General features: G+C 45.1%; 1 protein-coding gene across 1 annotated transcript in view; it reads right to left on the bottom strand.

The window, feature by feature from the left end:
- Nucleotides 1–13,237, bottom strand: part of rnf13 (ring finger protein 13) — a 204,797-nt gene extending 191,560 nt beyond the window's left edge. Inside the window, exon 1 of the mRNA XM_033031856.1 lies at nt 13,129–13,237. The gene's annotated coding sequence lies outside the window, so the exon portion shown is untranslated. The remainder of the gene's footprint in view (nt 1–13,128) is intronic.
- Between the last annotated feature and the right edge of the window lie 6,239 nt (nt 13,238–19,476).

Genomic DNA, 19,476 nt, shown 5'->3' on the forward strand with positions numbered 1-19,476 from the left:
GCAGATGATAGCCAGTTATATATGCCACTCAGGAAAGAAGACGACTATTCTCTAAAATCACTTCTGTCTTGTCTTGAGGACATTAAGTCCTGGATGGCCTTAAACTTTCTGGGACTTAATGAAAAAAAGACAGAGGTGATTTTGTTTGGCCCCAATGGCTGCCGTGAACCTCCCTTTGTTGACTTGGGTCCACTGGCATTGTCCGTAAAGCCAACAGTTTTAAACCTGGGTTTTAGGATGGATGGTGATTTTAAACTAGATAAACAAATAGGCGCGGTGGTTAAGTCCAGCTTCTTTCACCTAAGGAAGCTGGCAAAGGTGAAGCCCATCCTCGAGCGGCAGCATTTTGAAACAGTAATCCATGCCTTTATTACATCTAGGCTGGATTACTGTAACGCACTCTACTCTGGAGTCGCACGAGCTTCATTGGCTCGTCTCCAGCTGGTTCAAAATGCTGCCGCTCGCCTTTTGACCGGAACTCGAAAGAGGGAGCACATTACGCCAATTTTGGCACCCTTCACTGGCTCCCAGTGCTCTTTCGAGTTCATTTTAAAATTCTTTTATTTGTTTTCAAATCGTTGAATGGGCTCACCCCGCCTTACCTCTCTGAGCTGCTCCACCTATATGCTCCTGCCCGGTGCCTCAGGTCAGCTGATCAGCTGCTCCTTGAGGTACCAAGGTCTAAGCGGAAGCTCAGAGGGGATAGAGCCTTTTCTGTTGCTGCTCCGGCACTCTGGAACACCTTGCCGTTGCACATCAGACAGGCCCCCTCACTGTCCATCTTCAAATCCTCCCCCTAAAAACTCATTTTTATTCTCTGGCTTTCGACACTGGCTGAGACATTGCTCCTGTTCTTAGTGCTTTTAATGTCTTTTAATTTTTACTGTTTTTTAGTCCTTCGTTTTACGGTTTTTAATGGTTTGTAATAACTTTTTGTCCATGAGTTCTCATGTACAGCACTTTATGGCAACTGCGGTTGTTTAAAGTGCTTTATAAATAAAGTTATTATTATTATTATGAAGGTCAACATGCCATTCGCTTTCTTCACTGCCTGATGCACCTGCATGCTTACTTTCATTGACTGATGAACAAGGCCCCCCAGATCCCATTGTACTTCCCCTTTTCCCAACTTGACACCATTTAGATAATAATCTGCCTTCCTGTTTTTGCTCCCAAAGTGGATAACCTCAAATTTATCCACATTAAACTGCATCTGCCATGCATCTGCCCACTCACCCAACCTGCCCAAGATGATGGACATCTTGGTCGTGTGGACAATATGGGCCGAAAGGCTGTTTCTGCACTGTGTGACTATGACTAAATACAAGTACACTCGACAATACCAATGTAACTATTCCATGTAATAGTGATTACTTTAAACCAGTTAAAAAGAGTTACAAAATAATGTATTAGTCTAATTTCAATGCACCAACTTATTTGCAGAAATTACTACCTTTCATAAAGACAATAGGTGCAGGAGTAGGCCATTCGGCCCTTCGAGCCAGCACCGCCATTCAATGTGATCATGGCTGATCATCCTCAATCAGTACCCCGTTCCTGCCTTCTCCCCATATCCCCTGACTGCTATCTTTAAGAGCCCCATCTAGCTCTCTCTTGAAAGTATCCAGAGAACCGGCCTCCACTGCCCTCTGAGGCAGATAATTCCACAGACTCACAACTCTCTGTGAGAAAAAGTGTTTCCTCGTCTCCGTTCTAAATGGCTTACCCATTATTCTTAAACTGTGGCCCCTGGTTCTGGACTCCCCCAACAGCGGGAACACGTTTCCTGCCTCTAGCGTGTCCAAACCCTTAACAATCTTATATGTTTCAATAAGATAACCTCTCATCCTTCTAAATTCCAGAGTGTACAAGCCCAGCCGCTCCATTCTCTCAGCATATGACAGTCCCGCCATCCCGGGAATTAACCTTGTAAACCTACGCTGCACTCCCTCAATAGCAAGAATGTCCTTCCTCAATTTAGGGGACCAAAATTGCACACAATACTCCAGGCGTGGACTCACTAGGGCCCTGTACAACTGCAGAAGGACCTCTTTGCTCCTATACTCTACTCCTCTTGTTATAAAGACCAACATGCCATTCGCATTCTTCATTGCCTGCTGTACCTGCATGCTTCTTCTTCTTCTTGCGTATGGCGTGCACAGCCTAAAGTTGTAGGACAACTTGTTCTATTTGATCTTATTTGATTGTGCACGCCAGGTTGATTGCATTCGTTGAAACAGGGCGGACCACGTGAAGGTTGCAATCTCCCACCCCTACCTGCATGCTTACTTTCATAGACTGATGAACAAGGACCCCCAGATCCCGTTGTACTTCTCCTTTTCCCAACCTGACACCATTTAGATAGTAATCTGCCCTCCTGTTTTTGATACCAAAGTGAAAAACCTCACATTTATCCACATTAAACTTCATCTGCCATGCATCTGCCCACTCCCCCAACCTGTCCAAGTCACCCTGCATTCTCATAGCATTCTCCTCACAGTTCACACTGCCACCCAGCTTTGTGTCATCTGCAATTTTGCTAATCCCTTCATCCAAATAATTGATGTATATTGTAAAAAGCTGCGGTCCCAGCACTAAGCGTTGCGGTACCCCACTAGTCACTGCCTGCCATTCTGAAAGGGACCCGTTAATCCCTACTCTGTTTCCTGTCTGCCAACCAATTTTTTAATCCATGTCAGCACTCTACCCCCAATACCATGTGCCCTAATTTTGCCCACTAATCTCCTATGTGGGACCTTATCAAATGCTTTCTGAAAGTCCAGATACACTACATCCACTGGTAGTGTGGATGTACAGATGGATGTTGGGATGCAAGCCCATATAACCTTAAGAGAGACAACATAATTGAAAAGGGTGGTAAAAACCTACAGCATACTTGCCTTCATTGGTTGAGCACAAAGTTTGTAATTCACGCTGCAGCTGTACAAAACTTTAACAAGGCCGCACATGGACTATTGAGTGCAATTCTGGTCACCACTTTCTATAAAGAATGTGGAAGCTTCGAAAGGATGCAGAAGAGGTATAGGGTGATTTCACGAAAGGTCACTGGAGCGTAGATCCGCACCCACGTGACCGAAAATTTTAACTGGGGGACAAGCGTCACTTCCGGTACATGTTAGTGAATGGGAAAACACGCACTTTCACACCCGTTAAAAACATCGAAAACGGCCCGTTTTTGAGCTGCAATTAACTGTACTAGTCGGGGTGACCGTGAGGCACAGCTTCCTAAATTTACAGTCCAAAAAAAAGATAGAAACTAAGGTAAATTCAAGAGGGAGCTGAAGGTGTAAATACAGCGGAAGTGCTAGCGGACATTTGCCGTGGAGATTTAAAGATCCAAAATATCGGGAATTATCGCGTTTGCTCGCTGCATTTCATCAAAAGTAAGGCATTATTGACTTTTTATCTTTATTCATTTGTTATATGAAAAGTATTAAAAGTTAAAAATCCGTCAGTAAAATTGAAAAATCGCCCATGGTTCTCAGGTGGGTTTTAACATGCAAAATGAAAACGCTTCTGAAGCTCCATTTACCATTTAAATAATCGTAAACTATCAATGCGTTTTGAAATAAATTTCACTGAGATGCAAGCTAAGGAATGGAATAATTGTCAGCTGTTTGTTGGACAAAAACAGGACATTTTATTATTTGCCAAAATATATTTCTCAATGTTTCTTGTTTAAAGCCTGCACAATCACCCAAACTACTTATTTATTTATTTATCATCTAATAACAGACAAGCCTGCAGCATGGAATGATGTCAACAATCCTGATTGGGCACCCACTGTGAGCAGGATAGACAATGTGCACAAGAACGCCATGCACGTGCAACAAGAAGAGAGTATTAAAACAGATTTGGTTGCAGCTCAAGCATCTAGAGCTCTGCAAGTTGATGGCGTTCTTGTGCACATTGTCTATCCTGCTCACAGTGGGTGCCCAATCAGGATTGTTGACATCATTCCATGCTGCAGGCTTGTCTGTTATTAGATGATAAATAAATAAATAAGTAGTTTGGGTGATTGTGCAGGCTTTAAACAAGAAACATTGAGAAATATATTTTGGGAAATAGTAAAATGTCCTGCTTTTGTCCAACAGCTGACAATTATCCCATTCCTTAGCTTGCATCTCAGTAAAATTTATTTCAAAACGCATTGATAGTTTACGATTATTTAAATGGTAAATGGAGCTTCAGAAGTGTTTTCATTTTGCATGTTAAAACCCACCTGAGAACCATGGGCGATTTTTCAATTTTACTGACGGATTTTTAACTTTTAATACTTTTCATATAACAAATGAATAAAGATAAAAAGTCAATAATGCCTTACTTTTGATGAAATGCAGCGAGCAAACGCGATAATCCCCGATATTTTGGATCCTTAAATCTCCACGGCAAATGTCCGCTAGCACTTCCGCTGTATTTACACCTTCAGCTCCCTCTTGAATTTACCTTAGTTTCTATCTTTTTTTTGGACTGTAAATGTAGGTAGCTGTGCCTCACGGTCACCCCGACTGGTAGTTAATTGCAGCTCAAAAACGGGCCGTTTTCGATGTTTTTAACAGGTGTGAAAGTGCGTGTTTTCCCATTCACTAACATGTACCGGAAGTGACGCTTGTCCCCCAGTTAAAATTTTCGGTCACGTGGGTGCGGATCTACGCTCCAGTGACCTTTCGTGAAATCACCCTATACTAGGATGTTACCCAGGATTGGAGGATATTAACTATAAGAGATTTGACAAACATGGATTGTTTTTGCTGGAGCATCAGAGGCTGAGGAGCAACCTGATCGAAGTATATAAAATTATGACTGGATAGGATAGGCAGTCAGAGTCGTTTTCTCGGCTTGGGAAGGTAAGGACGGTAATGTTTAAAGGGTGATATGCAAGGCAAGTTCCCACTCCCCTAGGAGCAACTTCTTCCATGCTTTATACTACTGAAACTGAGGTGTACTCTTGATCTTCCAACCTACCTCATCGCAAACCTAGCACCTTTTCTCTGTAACTGATATGCTATAACATTATAACACTTTATTCTGCACTCTGGTATTTTTCCCTTTGCACTAACAGGTGTACTTGTGTATGGCTTGATTTATTCACGTATAATATTATTTGACTGGATAACATGTAAAATAAGCTTTTTACTGTACCTCAGTACACATAATATTAAACCAACACCCCCCCCCCCCATAGAGAGCGGTCAGTTGCTGGAACTCCCTACTGGAAGGAAGTGGTAGAAGCAGAAGCAGATACAAGAGGCACATGAACAGGAAGGGGAAAAAAGGAACATGGGCCATGTGCAAGCAGATGGGACTAGTTTAGATTGGCATCGTCAGCACAGACATGGTAGGCCAAAGAGCCTGTTCCTGCACCCTTCTGTTCGAGGGTCTGTTTCCTCAGCCAAGGGAAACATTCTCTTTGCATCCAGCCTGTCAAGCCCTGCAAGAATTATGAGAGTTTCAATGAGTTTATTTCTCATTCATCTAAACTCCAGAGAATACAGTCCCAGTTTACTCAATCCCTCCTCGTACAAAGATAACAAGAAAATGCAGATGGTGGAATTTGGAACAAAGAATAGAAAACAAGAACTCAGCTGGACAAAGCCCACAATGTTGCCTTGCATCGTTTTCCTCCACAATTTCTGCTGAACTGCCGAGTTTTTCTGGAGTTGATGTTTGCTCTCCCATGCCTAGAACCAGTCTATAAATCTCTCCTGCACTCCCTCTATGGTAAATACATTCTTTCTTTGTTAAGGAGACCAAAGCTATGCATAGTCTCACCAAGGCTTTACAAAACCACAGCAAGACTTCCTCTATTCTGTATTCAAATATTCTCACAATGAAAGCCAATAAGCTTTTATTGTGAGAATAAAAGCATATTTGCCTTCCTAATCCTTTGCTGCATGTGGGATTTCAGTCATGTTTCCAAGCACACCCATATTCTTTGAAACATCAACACTCACCATGTATAAAATAAAAGGTAGACACAAAATGCTGGAGTAACTCCACGGGACAGGCAACATCTCTGGAGAGAAGGAATGGGTGACGTTTTGGGTCGAGACCCTTCTTCAGATTGATGTCAGGGGAGTGGGCGGGACAGAGATAGAATGTAGTCGGAGACAGTTAGACTGGTGGGAGAACTTGGAAGGGTGAGGGGATGGAGAGAGAGGGAAAGCAAACGCTATTTGAAGTTAGAGAAGTCAATATTCATACAAATGGAACAAGCTAGTTCTGTGTGATTTAACATGTTGACCAACCACCTTATAGCACTGTATCAAAAGCCTTCACAGAAATCCAAAAGCACCACATCTACACAAGTTATGTCACATCCTCAAAAAACAAAAGCAGATTAGTCAAACATGATTTTACTAAAAACGTTACTCAATCGTGCTTTTTTTAAATTAATAAAGGCAGTCTTACCACTTCCTTCATTGCAGCTACTGGCATTTTCCCTGCGATTGCAGCACTCTAACAGGTCAGAAGTTCCTCATTTATTCCCCTGTTAAAAAATTGTTACCTCCCAATCCACAGAAACAACTCCAGAAACGATATAATTTTAGAAGATGATTATCTAAGTGTTACGCTCTCTATAGATACCTTTGGGATGTAGATCATCTGGTCTGTAGGATTTGTTGGGAGTTTTTTTTTGACTAACGTTTGTTTCCATCTGCTCTTCATTTTCACTTGACTCAGGTGGAAGGGGTTGGTGAAGGGAGAAGAGGAGAAATGGATGTGAATCCAGGAGGGGCGGATGGGGGGCTTGTTTTAGGTTAATTACCTAAAATGTGTGAATTCAATGGTCATATCATTAGGTTTAGTTTAGGGAGTAATCGTGGAAACTGGCCATTCGGCCCAACTTGCCCATAAGGGCCAGCATGGCCTATTTACACTAGTCCCACCTGCCCGCGTTTGGCCTATATTCCTCTGATCCTATCCTATCCATGTACCTTTTAAAAATATTTCTTGAACGTTGCGATAGTACCTACTAAACGTTGCAATAATACCTGCAACGTTAGGGTGCTCCAGTTTTGTTCCACATCTCAGAGACGTAAGAACCCGAGCGGAATATGAGGTGCGTTCCTACAGTTTGCCTGTGACTTCACTATGGCAATGGTGCAGGCCCAGGACAGACAGGTCAGTAAAGGAATGAGAAGTTAGTTAAAATGGTTAGCAACCAAGAGTTCGCAAGTGGTCAGCAAAAAGGTGGCCTAGTCTACGCTTGGTCTCATAAGTGTAAAGGAGGCCATATTGGGAACACCAAATGCAGTAGATGAAGTTAGAGGTGCATTCAAACCTCTATCTCACCTGGAAGACTGTTGGAGTTTCTGGATGGATGCGAGGGAGGAGGTATAGGGGCAAGTGTTACATCTCCTGCAGTTGCAGGGGAACGGTCCTGGGGAGGGGGTGGCTTGAATGAAAATGGATGAGTGAAACAAGGAGTCGCAGATGGAGCAGTCCATTCAGTAGGAGGAAAGGCATGGGGGTGGGAAGATGCGACTGGAAATGGGTTCGCTTAGAAGATGCGGGTAATTTTGGAGAATGTGTTGGATGCGAAGGCTGGTGGGGTGAAAGGCAAAGATCCAATCAGTTCCCCTATATCAACACTCTTATCTGAATGGCAGAACAGGAGGGTGCACAGTAGTAGAGTTGCTGCCTTACAATGCCAGAGATCTGGGTTTGATCCTGACTAAGGGTGCTGTCTACACAGAGTGTGTACGTTCTCCCCATGGGTTTTCTCCAGGTGCTCCGGTTTCCTCCCATATTCTGAAGGAGAGCAAGTTTGTGGGTTAATTGGCTTCTGTAAATTGTCCCTCGTGTGTAAAATATAATTAGTGTATGGGTAATCGCTGGCGTGGGTGGGTGGGCCGAAGGACCTGTTTCCACACTGCGTCTCTAAACCAAACTAAATTTGGCCTCTCCTTCAACAACTTCTCTTTGGACTCCTCTCACTTTCTTTAAGTTAAAGGCACTGGTTCAGCAATACCTCTTTCTTGTTGGTTACGTTGAACAGTCCATGTTCCAAAAATAAGCTGGCACTGTAGTTGGCTATTTCATACTAGCCAATTATAGTGTTTGTTAGTAGTGACTCCGCCTACTATGTACTTCATATTATCAAGAGCCTGGTTACACTAGTTAGAAATGAATAGCAGCTCGGAGATGTGACTCCTATAGCTTCAAGGACGGGCCTGCACCTGCTTCAACATGAGTTTACTGATAACGTCCTCCAAGAGCCTGACGGGCAATCCCCCGCACCGCTCTCAAAGAGTACAGATACCAGTTCTGCCATCCACTCTCTCCTCCCATTGTCTAACAAGCAATTTGACCCTGAGGTAACCATCTTTGTGAACAACAGGCCTTTGATCGCGAAGATAGATACCGGCACAAAATGCAACGTCATATCATTAAGAGAGTTTTTAAAAATCCGTAATGCTGAACATATTGACAAGGCCTCCACAACGCTTCGGGCTTACGGGAGAGAAGTGCTGCACCCACTTGGACAAGCTGAGTTACAGTGCACCATCAACAAACAGACCCATACTTTACCATTTTATATTGTTAAGGGAGATTCAGAGACTTTACTCGGTATCAATGCATGCCACGATCAAGGCCTGGTCTACTTTGGCCACGCGGTCCACAAACTCTGTCTCACTGACAGGCCCAGACAACAGCTACTCTCTCAATACAAAGAACGGTTTAACGCCAAGCTTGGAAAACAACCTATCAAATACCACATTGCTGTCGATCCCAAAGTTACTCCTGTGGTCAGAGCGCCACATCGTGTTCCGTATGCCATGCGCGAACGAATACACACTGAACTCAACCGCATGGTCTCCACCATGGTGGGTTTCCACCATGGTGGTTGCAACAAAGAAAAACAAGGATGAGATCCGTATCTGTATCAACACCTGAGACCTTAACACTGCCATTAAACGGCCGCATTACCCAATGCGAATGACAGAAGAAGTTGCTGCCCAGATAAGCAACGCAGCAGTATTCTCGGTTCTGGACGCCAAAAGCTCGTTTTGGCAGGTTCCACTGGACCCAGACTCGTCCAACTTCACTACCTTCGGCACACCCTTTGGCCGATACAAATTTCTGAGAATGCCCTTTGGCATCAACTCCACCAGCTAAGTTTTCCAGCGAACTATGGAACAATTGTTTGCAGGCCACCCATTAGATATGGCGATTTTGTGTAATTTTGCAAATGTATTATTAACATCCCTCCTATATTGCTTCGCCACCGATGCTTCTTTTGTTTCTAGAAGGATAGATTACATTAGCTATTTCATACTAGCCAATTATAGTGTTTGCTAGTAGTGACTGTACCTACTATATATTATCAAGAGCCTGCTTACGCTAGTTAGAAATGAATAGCAGCTTGGAGATGTGATGACTGCAGATCCTTGCTGTATGTAGACTTAATAAATATGTGTTGTATCTTAATGTGTGTTGACCCAACTCATTACAGGCACCATTCCCCAATTCATTCTCCACTACATGGATGACTGCATTGGTACTGCATCCGTGCAGAACTCACTTGATTTTATTAACTTTACCACAAACTTCCTCCCGGCACTCTTATTCACTTGGACTATCTCCGACACCTCTCTCCCCTTTTCTTGACACCTCTATCTCCGTCAATGGAGACAGGCTGTAGACCCGTCCCCTCATAAGGAACACGGATCGAGTTCCTCTGGTCCTTAACTTTCACTTAAAAGAGTGGTGCAAAAAAATAATTTGAAAAAATACAATCCATGGATGTGGAGGAGAGGACCATAGTGTTCCATTATCAAGGTAAGATTAGGGTTGTGCAGGTTGGTTCAAGAACTATAATGATGGTTGCCAGGCAAAGGTGACACGTGGCAGATAGGAATATACATACGACCTCTTAAAACTGAAATCTGCAGCCACAACTACAATTTAAAATCCAGAAAAAAAAGAATCTTGTCATTAACCTCATTATTATGGGATCTTGTTGCGTATAAATTGGCTCTCATTTCCTCACACGTTGCAGCCAATACACATGCTTCATTGGATATCAGGTCCGTTAGAATAAAAGGACGTGACTGACACCACAATATTTCTGGTCTTAAATGTTCAACATGTGCATCACACGATGATTTGTAATTCACCACAGCAGATATAGGTAATATAGTGTTCAGTTTCAAGCCACATTTTAACTTGCGTTGACTTCACACTCATACACCTTCTTGATAAGAGTCAAGAAACATCTGTTACCCAACTGATAGGTTTTGCAAACACATGCAGTCCACTGTGGACAATTACTGTACAAAATAAACTAGACTTTTGGTCCGTTGGGGGGTGGTTTCAGGGGATGAATTCTCATTCTAGAATTTAATTAAATTTTGCAGTTGGCATTTAACTTAACATTGACGGTAATTTGCTTCTTTCACATTATTAGTCTGTGGTAAGTCAGCTGCTTGTTGTGAAGTTGCACAGCTAATTAGGTAGCCAACTAGAACTGGTTACTAGGTACTTACACTCAGCAGGGTTTTACTAAAGCACACTGTAGATAGTAGATAACATGGACTCCAGTGCACAGACTATTGCATTGACAGAGGATGAAATATTGGATATTTTGGGGAGGGTGGCGGGGATTAACTGTTGATGGCGCAGTGCAGAGGATAGAGATGCTGTTGCAGCATTACATTTCCACTTAGTGAATCAATCTAATAAATAGAGCAGCAGAGCAAATCAGGCCTCTGAAATGTGCATCCTATGCTATGTGGGAACTCCAGGATGTACCCATGTCTTGGACAACTAGATATACAGGAAGTGGCATCAGCTGGGCATCACTGGGCCTGCCTGCACTCATTGGAGTTTAGAAGGATGAGGGGAAACCTCATTGAAATTTGCTGAATAGTGAAAGGCCTGGATAGACTGAACATGGAGAGGATGTTTCCACTGGTGGGAGAATCTATGAACAAAGGTCATAGCCTCAGAATAAAAGGACATATCTTTAGAAAGGAGACGAGAAGGAATTTCTTTAGTTTGAGGGAGGTGAATGTGGAATTCGTTGCCACAGACAGCTGTGGAGGCTGTCATTGGGAATATTTATGGTGCATATTGACAGATTCTTGATTAGTAAGGGTGTCAAGGGTTATGGGGAGAAGGCATAGAGAATAGGGTTGAGAGGTAGATCAGCCATGATTGAGTGGCAGAGTAAACTTGATAGGCCGAATTGCCTAATTCTGCTCCTTTTACTTATGAACTAATGAGCTGGGCAATATTTTTAAATTCCAGATTTACTTAGTTACTCGTATTAATAATCTCCAGTTACCATGAGACTTCCACTCTTATTTATGTATCAGTGACACAAATCTTTAGTCGCTAGTCCAATAATTTAACCACAAGCTTATGTCTTCAGTGGAATTGAATGATTGCGAGACAGAAAGAGAGCAACAAAGTGCTGGAGTAACTCAGCGGGTCAGGCAGCAACTCTGAAGAACATCGATGGGTAACATTTCAGGTCAGGACCTTCCCGACCCAAAACGTCACCTAGCCCTGCTCTCCTGAGAAGCTACCTGACCCGCTGAGCTACTCTAGCACTTTTTGTCCTCTTTTGTAAACAAGTATCTTCAGTTCCTTGTTTCTACAGAAGGAGAACAGTTATAGAGTGATTCTTCCTGGAGATTTGGTAGTTTAGAAAGGCAGGGACATGTTTTGTAATTGCATATATGATTCCAGGGTGTGTCATCTCACTGATGCCAGGATCAAGCATATCACCAAGTAGATAAGGAAATTGGAGGAAAGATTGACCAGTCAGAGGTCACAGTCAATCACCAGATTTATCCTCTATTTATTCAGGAGAGTTAAGAAATAGTGCAAGAAAGATAGTGCAAGATGGTATGTTTCACATTCTTGGAGCGAAGATGGGAGATCTATAGCTCTTCAATAAAACCAAGATTATCTTCAGTGGCAAAATCTGTAATGCTGGCGGGGGAAGGGTTTAACTATCTTGGCAGGAGATTGGGGGGAGAGAGGAAGGGAAAGTAATTGAATCTAGAAGTCTGAAAATTAGAGAGATTTTAGAAGGCAGATCAAACAATGGTTTAAAGTCTCTGTTTAATCATATCCCCCCTAATGCAAGAACATTAGTGAACAGGGCTGATAAGCTGAAAGGACAAACAGATGTGATAGTATTATTTTACAGCTGTTATTGAAACATGGCCCAGAAAGGATCATGACTGGCAGTTCAACAATTCTGGTCAAATGGGTTTTCAGAAGAGAGATTGAGATTTTTTTTTAAATGGGTCAATATTGAGTAAAAACAATCACAGTTGTGGGAATGCAAGGAATAGAATGATTATCAAATGGGGCAAAATGAAAAAAAAAATCATACTGCATGGAATATAGTACAGAGGGGGAGGGATGGGGGGGAGGGAAGGAGAGATGGGGGGAGGGAAGGGGGAGGAAAGGGGAAGGGGGGTAGGGGAAGGGGAGAGCGAGGGGATGGAGGGGAAAGAGGGAGAGGTGGGAGAGGAGGGGATGGGGGTAGAGGATGAGGGATGGGGGAGACGGAGGAGGGCGTGAGGAGGGGCTGGGCGAGGAGGGGATGGGTGAGAGAGGCGTGGAGGAGGGTTGAGAGGAGGGAAAGGGGGGGAGGAGGGGAGGGGGGGGGAGAGAGGGGTGGGGGAGAGGGAGAGAGGAGGGAGGGGGAGAGAGAGAGGAGGGGGTGGGGGGAGAGGGAGGGGGATGGGGGGGGAGAGGAGGGGATGGGGGGGGAGAGGAGGGGATGGGGGGAGATGGAGGGGTGGGGGGAGAGGAGTGGGTGGGGGGAGAGGAGTGGGTGGGGGGTAGAGGAGGGGCTGGGGAGAGGAGAGGATGGGGGGAGAGGGGGGGTGGGGGAGAGAGGACGTGGGTGGGGGGAGAGGAGGGGCTGGGGGAGAGGAAGTGATGGGGGATAGAGAGGATGGGGGATAGAGAGGGTGGGGGGAGAGGGTGGGGGGAGAGGAGGGGCTGGGAGGGGGGGAAGAGGAGGGGGTGGGGAGCAAGGGAAGAGTCAGAGGAGTGGGATAGGCCCCCAGCAGCGGCTCCTGAAGGGAGGAACCGCCGCCACTGTCACAGACCGTGGGCGCTCACACCGTCGCTTACCTGTCAGACGAACCCGTGTGTACAGAGCGGAGGCGTCAGTGCTAAACAGACGCCAGCGCAGACCATATGAGGAGGGTGGGGGGGAGAGAGGAGGCGACTCGGGCCTCGGCCCCGCCCCGCCAGCGCCGCGCCTGCCACTCACCCGCCAGCCCCGGGCATGGTTCCGCCCTCTCCCCCACGCCATTGGCCCATCCGCCCGTCGCTCGGCCCGGCCGCCAGTCACCGCGCGCCTACCCCACCTCCCTCGCGGCCTTGGACCCAAAGATCTTTGCTTGGGCCCGCTTTGTCTGTTGGCCCCGCCCGGCCCGGCCCGGCCGCCCGCCAGTCACGTGAGCCGTTAGGCCCGGCAGCCAGTCACGTGGGCCGCCCGGGCCGCAGTCACCGCCCCCGTCCTGACGCTAACGGCTTAGTCCCGCCCATCCCACCGTGTTTGTTTTGTAACCTCAACTCCGATTGGCTGAGCGTCATGACCCAGCCCATTCTCTAGATTGTTCTGTAATCCAGGATCCGATTGGCCGGGACTCAAGACCACGCCCAGTCTCCTGGGACAACTTTCTTACCTGTTTAAAAACGCCGATTTTTGCGCAGTAAATAATTGTGGAGGGTGACTGAGCGCTCTGAACCAAATGCTCTAGTATCTTTGCTCTGAACCAAATGCTCTAGTATCTTTGCTCTGAACCCGAGCAAGGTGTAAGCGGCCAACGGAGTGCATCCCTCGGGACAGCAGCCCTGGGGTCAGCGCCGTCCGGCTACGGCCGCCCTCCGCCCCGTCGCAATCTCACACGCTGTGGGTCGCCAGCACCCACACACAGGGCCGGGTGGAGCGGGGCAGCGGACACACGGGGACAAAACCCGGCAACGTCCCCGTCAGGTGCAGCAGAGTTGGGGACAGTCTGGTCCCTCCGCCCACCCAGAGGCACGAACCGCGCCGCACCGGCACCGGCACCGCTCCCCCCCGCCCCCCCCAACCGCGGGGAGAGATGGCCCGGGGTCCGCGAGTGTGGAGTCCAGATGCTGGGACAGATGAAGGGCCGGCTGTACTGGCAGCCACAGTATGTGTTCCAGACGCCGTTGCGTGGCAACAGTACGGATCGCGCAACATCCCTATACAAGAGTATACAAGCCCAGCCGCTCCATTCTATCCCTATAGTCAATGGTGCTTTATTTGTCACATATTGATTGAATGATTGAATGCCTTCACCTGTACAATGAAATTCTATTCCCATATACTTACACATGCAGACGCCACCATTATGGGGCCATTATTCAAATTTCGGTCTGCCCACACGCTTGATGTACTGGAGCAGTTCCCATCAACTGATGTCCCTCTATTCTCGCATTCTTCTTTGTGTCCCAAGGCCACCACCTACAGCCAACCTTGAAGGCGCTGGAGGCATTACCCCAGTTCATCCTCCTACTGGCCCTTGCTCTTCGCATTCAATTTTTTCAGCTCTCTTTCAGTCACGCTGTCCGACAAGCCTTTGGTCAGGTTACTGGTCCCGCCGAGCCTTCGGACATGTTCCAATAGACAATAGGTGCACGAGTAGGCCATTCAGCTCCTCCAGCCAGCACCACCAATCAATGAGATCATGGCTGATCATCCACAATCAGTACCCCGTTCCTGCCTTCTCCCCATATCCCCTGACTCCGCTTCCTTTAAGAGCTCTGTCTAGCTCTCTTTTGAAAGCATCCAGAGAACCAGCATCCACCGCCCTCTGAGGCAGAGAATTCCACAGACTCACAACTCTCTGTGTGAAAAAGTGTGTCCTCATCTCCGTTCTAAATGGCTTACCCCTTATTCTTAAACTGTGGCTGATGGTTCTGGACTCCCCCAACATTATGAACATGTTTCCTGCCTCTAGCATGTCCAACCCCTTAATTATCTTATATGTTTCAATAAGATCACCTCTCATCCTTCTAAATTCCAGAGTATACAAGCCCGGCCGCTCCATTCTATCAACACATGACTGTCCTGCCATCCCGGGAATTAACCTGGTGAGCTTTTGGGCGGGTTCCGTTGTATCTCCGGAGACCGTAGCAGATGAGCCGGGCCTACCAGCTGGGTCCTCATGAGCCTTGATATTATTCATATAATTAATTACTCTTTCACCTGCAGATTGCAAAGTATAATAGAAATATGTTCACGTTGCAGCATTTATCTTTTACAAAATGTGCTCCAAAGTGAGTAACAGATTGGATTGCACAGTAGGAGAGTTTCTGCTCATTCCACCATTAAAATCGTTTTTTTTTAAATAAAAGGCATTTCTGTCGCCGATGAGTGCAATTTGCATTATTTTGACACAGTACTTCGATGCAGAATTAATACTCTCAAGATGGGCACAAAATATTGGAGTAACTCGGCAGGACAACGATTCCATTGCCTGAAAACAGCTAGGAAGAAACTGTCCTTGAATCTGGTGGACCTGCGTGGATATGGAGGAAAGAGAAAGGGACAGAGAAGGTGTGGTGTACCTGAAAATGGAGAATTGAACATTCATACCATTGGGTTGTAGACTACCCCAACGAAATATAGAATATAGAAAAGTACAGCACAATCACAGGCCCTTCGGCCCACAATATCTGTGACGAATATGAGGTGATGTTCCTCTAGTTTGCGTTTGACCACAAAATTACATTCACAGGTTACTTTAGGCAGGCCACAGTTCCCACAATCAGCAGGATTCAAACAGCATAGGGAAACCCAATAGATTTTTAAACATTTGCCACGACCACTCGGCCACGAATACCGTATGAGCATCTTGTCCGTGATGGGGGTGACCTAACTTTGTCTTAAGAAATGTCAAAATGCCCTGCAATCTCTGACCCCTCATGACTGTCAGATGTCCCAGTAAAACACAATGTGACTTTGCAAAATGACTAATTTCCTGAAATAAATCATTTGGTATAATGTGGGAACCAAGAAACCCACAATGACATGTGAAACTAAAGTGTAGAAACAAGGAACTGCAAAAGCTGTTTATGTTGTAAATTACAACTGCGCCACTTTGTCGTCCTAGCCAAGGCAAATATTTGCTGTATATATGGCATTGTTGTAAAGTGAAGAACTGCAGCATGATTTAGAGGTTCTTTTGTTTATCTCACTTTGCTGAGATGCATAGAACCTCTACCCAGTTGTGGTGCATTAATTTATGTTAATAACTGGGGTGAAAACAGAAGTCACAGAGTTTACGTCACTAACAAGTGAAATATTTGGCCGGATATGTTAGGAATGTCATCTCATCCATTGGGTAACGGACTTACCAAATTGTTGCAGACAATACCAATATGAATCCTGGTCATACCGAAACAGATGGAAAAAACATCTGTCGAAGTTTTAAATAATTTCACAATTGCACTGTTCATGTAGAAGGGTGGCACAGCTGGTAGAGCCAGTGTCTCATAGCTCCAGAGACCCGGGTTCGATCCTGACCTGGGTGCTGACCGTTTGGAGTTTGCGCGTTCTCACTGTGACCACGTGAGATTCCTCTGGGTGCTCCAGTTTCCTCCTACATCTCAAAGACACATGTTTGTAAGTAAATTGACCTCTGTAAATTGCCCCTAATGTGTTGGGAGTGGATGAGAAAATGGGATAAAATAGGACTAGTATGAACGATGGTCGAAATGGACGATGGGCTGAAGGGTGTATTTCTAGGCTGTACCTAATTTATACTTCATTTAGTGAGCCAGAACATGGCAGGACACAATTCCCACCTCCAGTCCTAGACAGAATATTGTGGGTTTTAGAAGGATTGAAGGCGTATTTTCTATTACAAGAAAGGAAAAACGTTTTGATAACTCTCGTACCAATCTGTACCCGGGTTTTGCTTGGCTCATAAATAACCGGATTATAGAAGCTATTTAGAGAATGAATCAAATACATGGATTTACAGACAGAAATTGCACTGTAAATACATGCCCATCCAACAAACAGTAAAGAGACTGTATCTGTGCATTGTGGACAGCTTGATTGTAATCATGTATAGTCTCTTCACTGACAGTGGCGCAGCGGTAGAGTTGGTGCCTTACAGCGATTACAGAGTCAGAGATCCGGGTTCGATCCCAACTACGGATGCTGTCTGTACGGAGTTAGTATGTTCTCCCCTTGGCTTTCTCCGAGATGTTCGGTTTCTTCCCACACTCCAAAGACGTACAGGTTTGTGGATTAGTTGTCTTGGTATAAATGTAAATTGTCCCGAGTGTGTGTAGGATAATGTTAATATGCGGGGATCACTGGTCGATCTGGACACAGGCTGAAGGGCCTGTTTTCATGCTGTATCTCTAAACTAAACTAAACTAAACTAGATCGGATAGCACTCGGCAAAAAGCTTTTCACTGTACCTCTACAGATGTGACAATAATAAACTAATCTAAACTAAACTCAGAGAAATGCAGTCACATCATACACAGAATACTCTCACCATGGTAATTGAAGATTTAGACTTTAGAAATACAGCGTGGAAACAGGCCCTTCAGCCCACCGAGTCCAAGGCCAACCAGCAATCCCCCTGCACTAGCACTATCGTACACACAAGGGACAATTTACAATTACAGAAGCCAAAGTAACCTACAAACCTGTACGTCTTTGGAGTGTGGGAGGAAACCCGAGCATACGGAGAAAACACACATGGTCACAGGGAGAACGTACAAACTAGCTGCAGCCAACACCCGGGGGCATGATCAAACCCGGGTTTCTGCCACTGTAAGGCAGCAACACTACCACTGTGCTACCCTTGATTGCAAATGCAAAATCTGCTTATCGGACAAGAACAAATGATGGGGGAGCAAGGTGAGGGAGGGAAAATAGAGAGTCAAGTCAAGTGAGTTTATTGTCATGTGTCCCTGATAGGACAATTAAATTCTTGCTTTGCTTCAGCACAACAGAACATAGTAGGCATTGACTACAAAACACATGAATAAATAAACTGATAAAGTGCAAATAACTTTAGTGGGGTGGGGAATCAGAGGGTGAGATTAGGTGAACAGAGTGAGGGAGGGGGAACAAATAGTTGGGGGGAGGGGGGGGGGAAACATGGTGAAGGTGGAGAATCAGATGATGGTGGAGGGGGAACAGAGGGAAGGCGATGCATGTTACATATCATCTTTTATTATCCCAAGACATTCAAAAATATTTTACAGCCTATTAATTATCTCTAAAGTAATTTTACTGTGTCAGGAACAGCTATTTTCCTACAACTATCAGGTTTTTGAAACTACCTCGGCAATGGAACACTATGGACCATCTCTTGCACTACCATGGGTTTGATTCTGATTGTGTTTGGCACCAACGTCTTGTTTTCTGCATGGTGTTTAGTTTTTTTTTTTAATGCCTTGCAGAATTTTCACGTAGTTTATGTATGGATTATATACAGTGCCCCCCACAATGTTTGGGACACAGACACATCATTTATTTATTTGCCTCTGTACTCCACAGTTTGAGGTTTGTAATAGAAAACATCACATGTGGTTAAAGTGCACATTGTCAGATTTTAATAAAGGCCATTTTCATACATTTTGGTTTCACCATGTAGAAATTACAGCTGTGTTTATATATAGTCCCCCCATTTCAGGACACCGTAATGTTTGGGACACAGCAATGTCATGTAAATGAAAGTAGTCATGTTTAGTATTTTGTTGCAGATCCTTTGCATGCAATTACTGCTTGAAGTCTACGATTCATGGACATCGCCAGTTGCTGGGTGTCTCCTCTGGTGATGCTCTGCCAGGCGTGCATTGCAGCCATCTTTAGTTTATGCTTGTTTTGGGGGCTAGTCCTCTTCTGTTTTCTCTTCAGCATATAAAAGGTATGCTCAATTGGGTACAGATCGGGTGATTGTCTTGGCCACTCAAGAATTGACCATTTTTTAGCTTGGAAAAACTCATTTGTTGCTTTAGCAGTATGTTTGGGATCATTGTCTTGCTGTAGAATGGAGTGCCAGCCAATGAGTTTTGAGGCAATTGTTTGAACTTGTACACTTCAGAATGCTACTGTACCATCAGCAGTTGTATCATCAATGAAGATAAGTGAGCCAGTACCTTCAGCAGCCATACATGCCCAGGCCATAACAACCCCACCACCGTGTTTCACAGATGAAGTGGCATGCTTTGGATCTTGGGCAGTTCCTTCTCTCCTCCATACTTTGCTCTTACCACCACTCTGATTTGTTAATCTTCGTCTCACCTGTCCACAAGATCTTTTTCCAAAACTGTCATTACTCTTTTCAGTATTTCTTCGCAAACTGTAACCTGGCCATCCTATTTTTGTGGCTAACCAGTGGTTTGCATCTTGCAATGTAGCCTCTGTATTTCTGTTCATGAAGTCTTCTGCGGACAGTAGAAATCTGCGGACAT

Source organism: Amblyraja radiata, chromosome 13, assembly GCF_010909765.2.
Source record: "Amblyraja radiata isolate CabotCenter1 chromosome 13, sAmbRad1.1.pri, whole genome shotgun sequence".
In the NCBI taxonomy this organism is placed as follows: Eukaryota; Metazoa; Chordata; class Chondrichthyes; order Rajiformes; family Rajidae; genus Amblyraja; species Amblyraja radiata.